This window comes from Orcinus orca, chromosome X, assembly GCF_937001465.1.
Source record: "Orcinus orca chromosome X, mOrcOrc1.1, whole genome shotgun sequence".
In the NCBI taxonomy this organism is placed as follows: domain Eukaryota; kingdom Metazoa; phylum Chordata; class Mammalia; order Artiodactyla; family Delphinidae; genus Orcinus; species Orcinus orca.
In genome coordinates, this window is record NC_064580.1 from 53,114,072 (window position 1) to 53,120,850 (window position 6,779).

Sequence of the window (6,779 nt, forward strand, 5' to 3'; positions counted from 1 at the left end):
GTCTGGAGCCACAGGCTCTTGGCCAACCTCTAGGAACGAGCCCAAAATAGCACAAAAAATTTCATTTTAATCCTCATAACAACCTGTTGAGGTGTGTACAGTGTTTTCCAGTGAAGCAACTGAGGCATAGATCTGCTACCTAAATGACCTACCTGGGAAGTGGCAGAGTCTGGATTTGAACCCAGGCAGATGGAGAGCCCTGTGCATCCCCACACCCACCATGCAGATTTTGCCTTCAAAAGGAGAGTGGGAGGGATGGAAGGCAGGAAGAAGGGGAAGCTAATTCTCCAAGATAACCCCTTCCCCTACCAGGATGGATGTTACTTTGTGTATGTGTGAGCATTGGCCACGGAGCCCCATGCATGCAAGGACTTTGATAGATCTTGTCTGTACACCCTCTCCCATACCCCTTGTGCTCTAGACATGCCCTTCCATGGTTGCAGTCTGGAGGTCTGCATCCACAGTTAAGACCCCAGAGGGACATGTTGGCTGTGTGACCCCTGAACATGGAGGAAGTCACACCTTCCTGATTTACATCTTGCCACTGTCCCTCATATTTACCATCAAAACATTTCCTGACTTAGGAGCCAAAACCTACAGTTCTTTCAATTCCATCCTCAGCAGAGGGGCTGTGAAGGCTACAGGCAACTGTTTTATTTGTGAGATTTATACAGATTCTATTACATGGTACTTATCATTTTCTCAACTTGCACCATGGTGTTTTAAAGTTTTTCCATGATAAGAATACTGGAAGAGCAAATAAAAACATGCAAAGTTGTCTCTGGTGGGTTCTCTACCTTGGAGACATTCAGCTCAGGATTCCAAACTCAGAGGGAAAAGTTTGTCTACCCTGACTACAGACTGACTGCCAATGGGAATGATGTAATTACCTCTAAAGGGGAATATTTGCAAGAGGAGAGATTAGTGTGTATGGGTAAAAAGTAGAAGGATCACACTCATTGCAGACTGGGAAATGCAGACTGGATGACAGAGTGGGCATTTGTGTCAAGTATCCATATGTTTTGACCCATAATTCTGGGAATGCTACTGAAGGAAATCATAAATAACAAACAAGGAAATGCTTGACCACATTCTTTATGGTTGCAAAATATTAACAATAACATTGATATTTTAAAATAGAGGTTTTATCTCATAATTTACATTATAGTCTCATATATGAGTTAATGAGTCATTAAGAATTAGGGTTTTTTTCTAAATGTAAGTGGAAGGATGCTCTTAATGACCAGTGGACAAATAAAAAAAACTCTAGCAGGACATCAAATAGGTAAAAACAAATGCCTCAAAATTTACAAAATGACAGAGATTGATTTTAGGTAGTGGGACTTGTGGTTAATTTCTGATTTTTTGTGCCTTTTTGTAAACTTCTAGTTTGCTAGATTTCAAAAGTCATGATACTAGAGGCAGCATAAAGGATTTGTCCCCGAGGACCCACTGGGTGAGAGATCTGGAAACTCAATTCAGGGTCATGGTTAACATATGTCACAGAGAAGTGTGAGTCCCTCATACATCTTTCTGGCAAGTTTCTGACACCAGCTGGCAGTGAAGTGAGGACTCCATCACTATACCTGTGCCCATTGGGAGTAAACCTGAGTATCAAACCCAATGGTCCAGAGTTTGAGGATGCCAGGCAGCAGAGTCCTAGACCATGAGTGGATGCCCTGGAAAAAGTATACTAACTGGTAAGAAAACACAGCCACCATGACATAAGCAGACATTACACCAGCTACCATTTGGGGGGATTCCAACTTTTGTGCTGAGCAACCCTGCTCTTTGAATGTGAGTGTTGGAACCAGTCTTGTTCTTACTCCTTTCACATGTCTCACCTACCAGCTGTGTGACCTTGGGCGAGTGACTTGACTTCTCTGAGCTTGTTTAGTTTCTTCATGCATAAAATGGAGATAACAGTTACTTGAATTGGTTACTAAATATCTAGGAAGCATCTAATTGTGCTGCCCATATAGTAGGCACTCAATTAATTGATCCATGGAGATGATGGTCACGTAGGTGATGTCTCTTGCTTTACTTTTATGAATGGTTTCTAGAGAATCTGTTCTTCAAGGTTAGAAGTGGAGATGGGTTTATTTTTTTCTAACCATTGCGGTGACTGGCCCCAGCTGGGACTTTCTTTCAGCTCCTGTATGACCTCAGGGGCAGATCTGATACTCTTTGATATCTGCAGAAAGTGCACAGAGGCCCCCAGGTCTCTGCCCCTGGTGGTCACCAGAGCCATCCCACACCTTCCCCACATTAAAAAAGGCAGATGTGATGAAAAAATCTGGGGTCCTATTAGCTTTGCAGTGTTTCACATGTTGTAATTATTTTTGGTTGGCATTTCATTAAGATTTACACTTTTCAACATGGCAAAGAATGAAACAAAACCACAATCTTACACCATGCACAAAATTAACTCAAAATACATTAAAGACTTGAATGTAAGCTCTGAAAACATAACAATCCTAAAAGACAACATTGGTGGCAAGCTCCTTAACGTAAGTGTTGGAGATGACTTTTTTACTCTGATATCGAAAGCAAAAGCAACAAAAGCAAAAATAAATAAGTGGGGCTATATCATACTAAAAATCTTCTGTACAGCAGAGGAAACCATAAAACAAAATTACAAGGAGCCTTACTAAATGGGAGACAATAATGACATATCAAATATCTGATAAGGGGCTAATATTCAAAATATATAAAGAACTTATAAAACTCAATAGCAAAAACAAAAACAACAACAACAAAAAACCCTCAATTTTAAAATGGGCTCAGGATCTAAACAGAAAGTTTTCCAAAGAAGGCATACAATAGCCAACAGGTACATGAAAATGTGCTCAACATCATGAATCATCAGGGAAATGTAAATAACAAAGAGTTATTTTTCCCACACTTGCTAGAATGGCTGTTATTAAAAAAAAATACGTGTTGGTAAGGATGATGAGAAAAGGGAGTCCTTTGTACTAATGTTTGGAGTATAAATTGGTGCAACCGTTATGGAAAACAGTATAGAGGTTCCTCAAAAAATTAAAACTACCATATGAACCAGAAGTTCCACTTCTCAGTATTTATCCAAAAAACAAAAACAAAAAAGAAAACAAAAAGCGCTAACTCAAAAAGATATACAAACTCCCATGTCTATTATGGCATTATTTACACCAAGTTATGGAAACAATGTAGGTGTGCATCAATGGATAGATGGATTTTTTAAAAATTGTGTCAAAGACAAATACCTTATTATCTCTCTTTGATGTGGAATCTTAAAATAAAAAAATAATCAAATTCATCTAAGTGATACAGAGGAGCAGATCAGCCAACTGGAAGAAAAAGTATTGGAAATCACTGATGCTGAACAGAAAAAAGAAAAAAAGAATGAAAATAAATGACCACAGCTTAAGAGACCTCTGGGACAACATCAAGTGTACTAATATTCACATTATAATGGTCCCAAAAGAAGAAGAGAGAAAAATGGGGTTGAAAACATATTTGAAGACATAATAGCTGAAATCTTTACTAGCCTGGGAAAGGAAACAGGCATCTAAGTCCATGAAGCACAGAGACTCCCATACAGAATTAACCCAAAGAGGAATACAAGACACATTGCAATTAAAATGGCAAAAATTATGGATAAAATGTCTATTAAAAACAGCAAGGAAAAAGCAACAAGTAACATACAAAGGAATTCCCATAAGACTGGTCAGCTGAATTTTCAGCAGAAACTCTGCAGGCCAGAAGAGCCTGTATTTAAAGTGTATTTAAATAGTGTATTTAAAGTGTAAAGTGTATTTAAATAGTGTATTTAAAGTGTATTTAAAGACATTGTATTTAAAGTAATGAAAGGGAAAAACCTACAGCCCAGAATACTCTACATAGCAAGGCTTTCATTCATATCTGATAAAGAAATCAAAAGCTTTACAGAAAAGCAATAGCTAAAAGAGTTCAGTACCGCCAGAAACACTTTACAAGAAATGGTAATGGAACTTCTCTAAGTGAAAAAGAAAAGGTCACAACTAGAAATATAAAAATCATGAAAAGAAAAAGCCCATCATAAAGACATACATACAGTAAAGTTAGGAAATCATCCATATGCAAAACTAGTAAGTAGGTTAAAAGACAAAAGTGCTAAAATTGTCTCTATACACAATAAGCAGTTATGGGATACACAACACAGTTGCATGTAAAATATGATAACAGAAGTAGTCATTCTGAGGCGAGGAGAATACAGAGTTGTTAAAATGCATTTGAAATTGAGATCAGCAACTTAAAACAATCATGTATATATGTAAATTGCTATATATAAACTTCATAGTAACCACTAATCAAAAATCTATAATAGATACACACACAGAAAAGAAAAGAGAATCCAAATATAACACTAAAGATAGTCATCAAACCACAAGAGAAAACAAAAGAAGAAAGAAATTAAAAAGACATACAAAACAACCCCCAAACAATTAACAAAATGGCAATAAGAACATACATATGAATAATTACTTTAAAAGTAAATAGACTAAATGCTCCAATCAGAAGACATAGAGTGGCTGAATGGATACAAAAACAAGACTCATATATATGCTGCCTATAAGAGATGCACTTCACATCTAAAGACTCACACACAGACTGAAAGAAAGGGGATGTTAATAGGTGTTCCATGCAAATAGAAATCAAAAGAAAGCCAGGGAAGCAATACTTATATCAGACAAAATGGACTTTGAAATAAAGACTGTTATGAGAGAAATAAACACATCATATAATAATCAAGGAACCAATCCAATAGAAGATATAAATATTGTAAATATGTATGCACCCAAAATAGGAGCACCTAAATACATAAAGCAGATACTAACAGACATAAAGGGAGAAGTAGAAAGTAACAAAATAAGAGTGAGGGTTATAACACACCACTTACATCAGTAGAGAGTTCATCCAGACAGAATATAAATGAGGAAACAGTGGCCTTAAATCACACATTAGATTATGAGGACTTAAAAGGTATATGTAGAAAGCATCCAAAAGCAACAGAATGAATGCACATTCTTTTCTGGTATACATGGAACATTCTCCAGAATAGTTCATATGTCAGGCCACAAAACAAGCCTCGGTAAATTTAAGAAAATTGAAATCATATCAAGGATCTTTTCAATCTGCAATGCTATGAGACTAGAAATCAACTATAAGAAAAAACTGCAAAAACAATGTGGAGGTTAAACAATATGCTACTAAATAACCAATGGATCACTGGAGAAATCAAAGAGGAAAAAAATACCTGGAGACAAGTGAAAATGAAAACACAAAAATCTAAAATCTATGGGAGGCAGCAAAAGTAGTTCTAAGAGGGAAGTTTAGAGTGTTGCAAGCTTATCACAGGAAACAAGAAAAATCCAAAATGAACAACATAGCCTTATAACCAAAGAAACTAGATAAAGAAAAACAAACAAAACCCAAAAGTAGCAGAAGTAAAAAATCATAAAGTTCAGGACAGAAATAAATGGAGACTTAAGAAAAAAACATTAAAAAATTAATGAAACTAAGAGCTGGTTCTATGAAAAGATTAAAAAAAAATTATAAACATTTAGCCAAACCTACCAAGAAAAAAGGGCTCAAATCAATAAAATCAGAAATGAAAGAAGAGAAGTTACAACTGACACCACAGAAATACAAAGGGTTTTAAGAGACTACTATAAACAACTATATGGCAATAAAATGGACAAACTATACTTACCAGGCAGGGGAGATACCATGGTTATGAAGGTGGTTTTCCCAGGGTGAGGTTCATCCATTGCATTCCAGATGTGCTGATCCCTGAGATTTCCCCAAATGGAGAAAACTCAGCTGCATAGTATGTGGTAGTGGGGGACTGCATTCATGCTTTCTCATGTTTTTGTGTGTGTTTTAATGGTAGATATCTTTCAAAACCGTTTTCTAAGGGTCCAGTGGCTCATCTTTAATATTGAAGACTTCATCATCCATTTAAGTGTATGTGGGTGGTAGTGAATATATTACAGGGACATAGAGAAATAAAGATTTTAAAAATAGTACAAAAAATGTTTTTAAATGGACAACCTAGAAGAAAAGGACAAATTCCTAGAATTATAAAATCTCCCAAGACTGAACCAAAAAGAAATAGAAATTATTAACAGGCCAAATACCAGTAACAATATTGAATACATAATTTAAAAAACATCTAATAAGCATACATCCAAACCAGATGGCTTCACAGGGGAATTCTAACAAATATTTAGAGAAAAATTAACACCTTATACTTCTCAAACTGTTCCAAAAAATTGCAGAGGAAGAAAGGTTTCAGAACTGATTCTAGGAGACCCAGATCAACCTGATACAAAAATCCAGACAAAGATATCATAAAAAAAGACAATTACAGACAATATTACTGATGAACTTAGATGCAAAAATACTCAACATAATATTAGCAAACTGAATCCAACAATATATTAAAAGGATCATACACCATGACCAAGGGTATGATCAAATTCACAAGGATTTTTCATTCAGCAAATCAATGTGTTAATCCATGTTAACAAATTGAAGAGTAAAGACCATATGATCATTTCAATAGATGCAGAAAAAAAGCTTTTGACAAAATTCAATATCCATTTATGATAAAACTCTCTTCAAACTGGGCATAGAAGGAACATAACATAATAAAGGACATATATTACCAGTTCATAGCTAACATCAAACTCAATAGTGAAAAGCTGAAAGCATATCCTCTAAGGTAAGGAACAACATACGGATGCCCAGCCTTG

General features: G+C 35.8%; 1 non-coding gene across 1 annotated transcript; it reads left to right on the plus strand.

The window, feature by feature from the left end:
* Window positions 1–5,726: 5,726 nt before the first annotated feature.
* On the plus strand, window positions 5,727–5,890 carry LOC117198394 (U1 spliceosomal RNA). The gene has a single exon (XR_004479543.1). It is a non-coding gene; the product is annotated as a U1 spliceosomal RNA (small nuclear RNA).
* The last annotated feature ends 889 nt before the right edge of the window (window positions 5,891–6,779 follow it).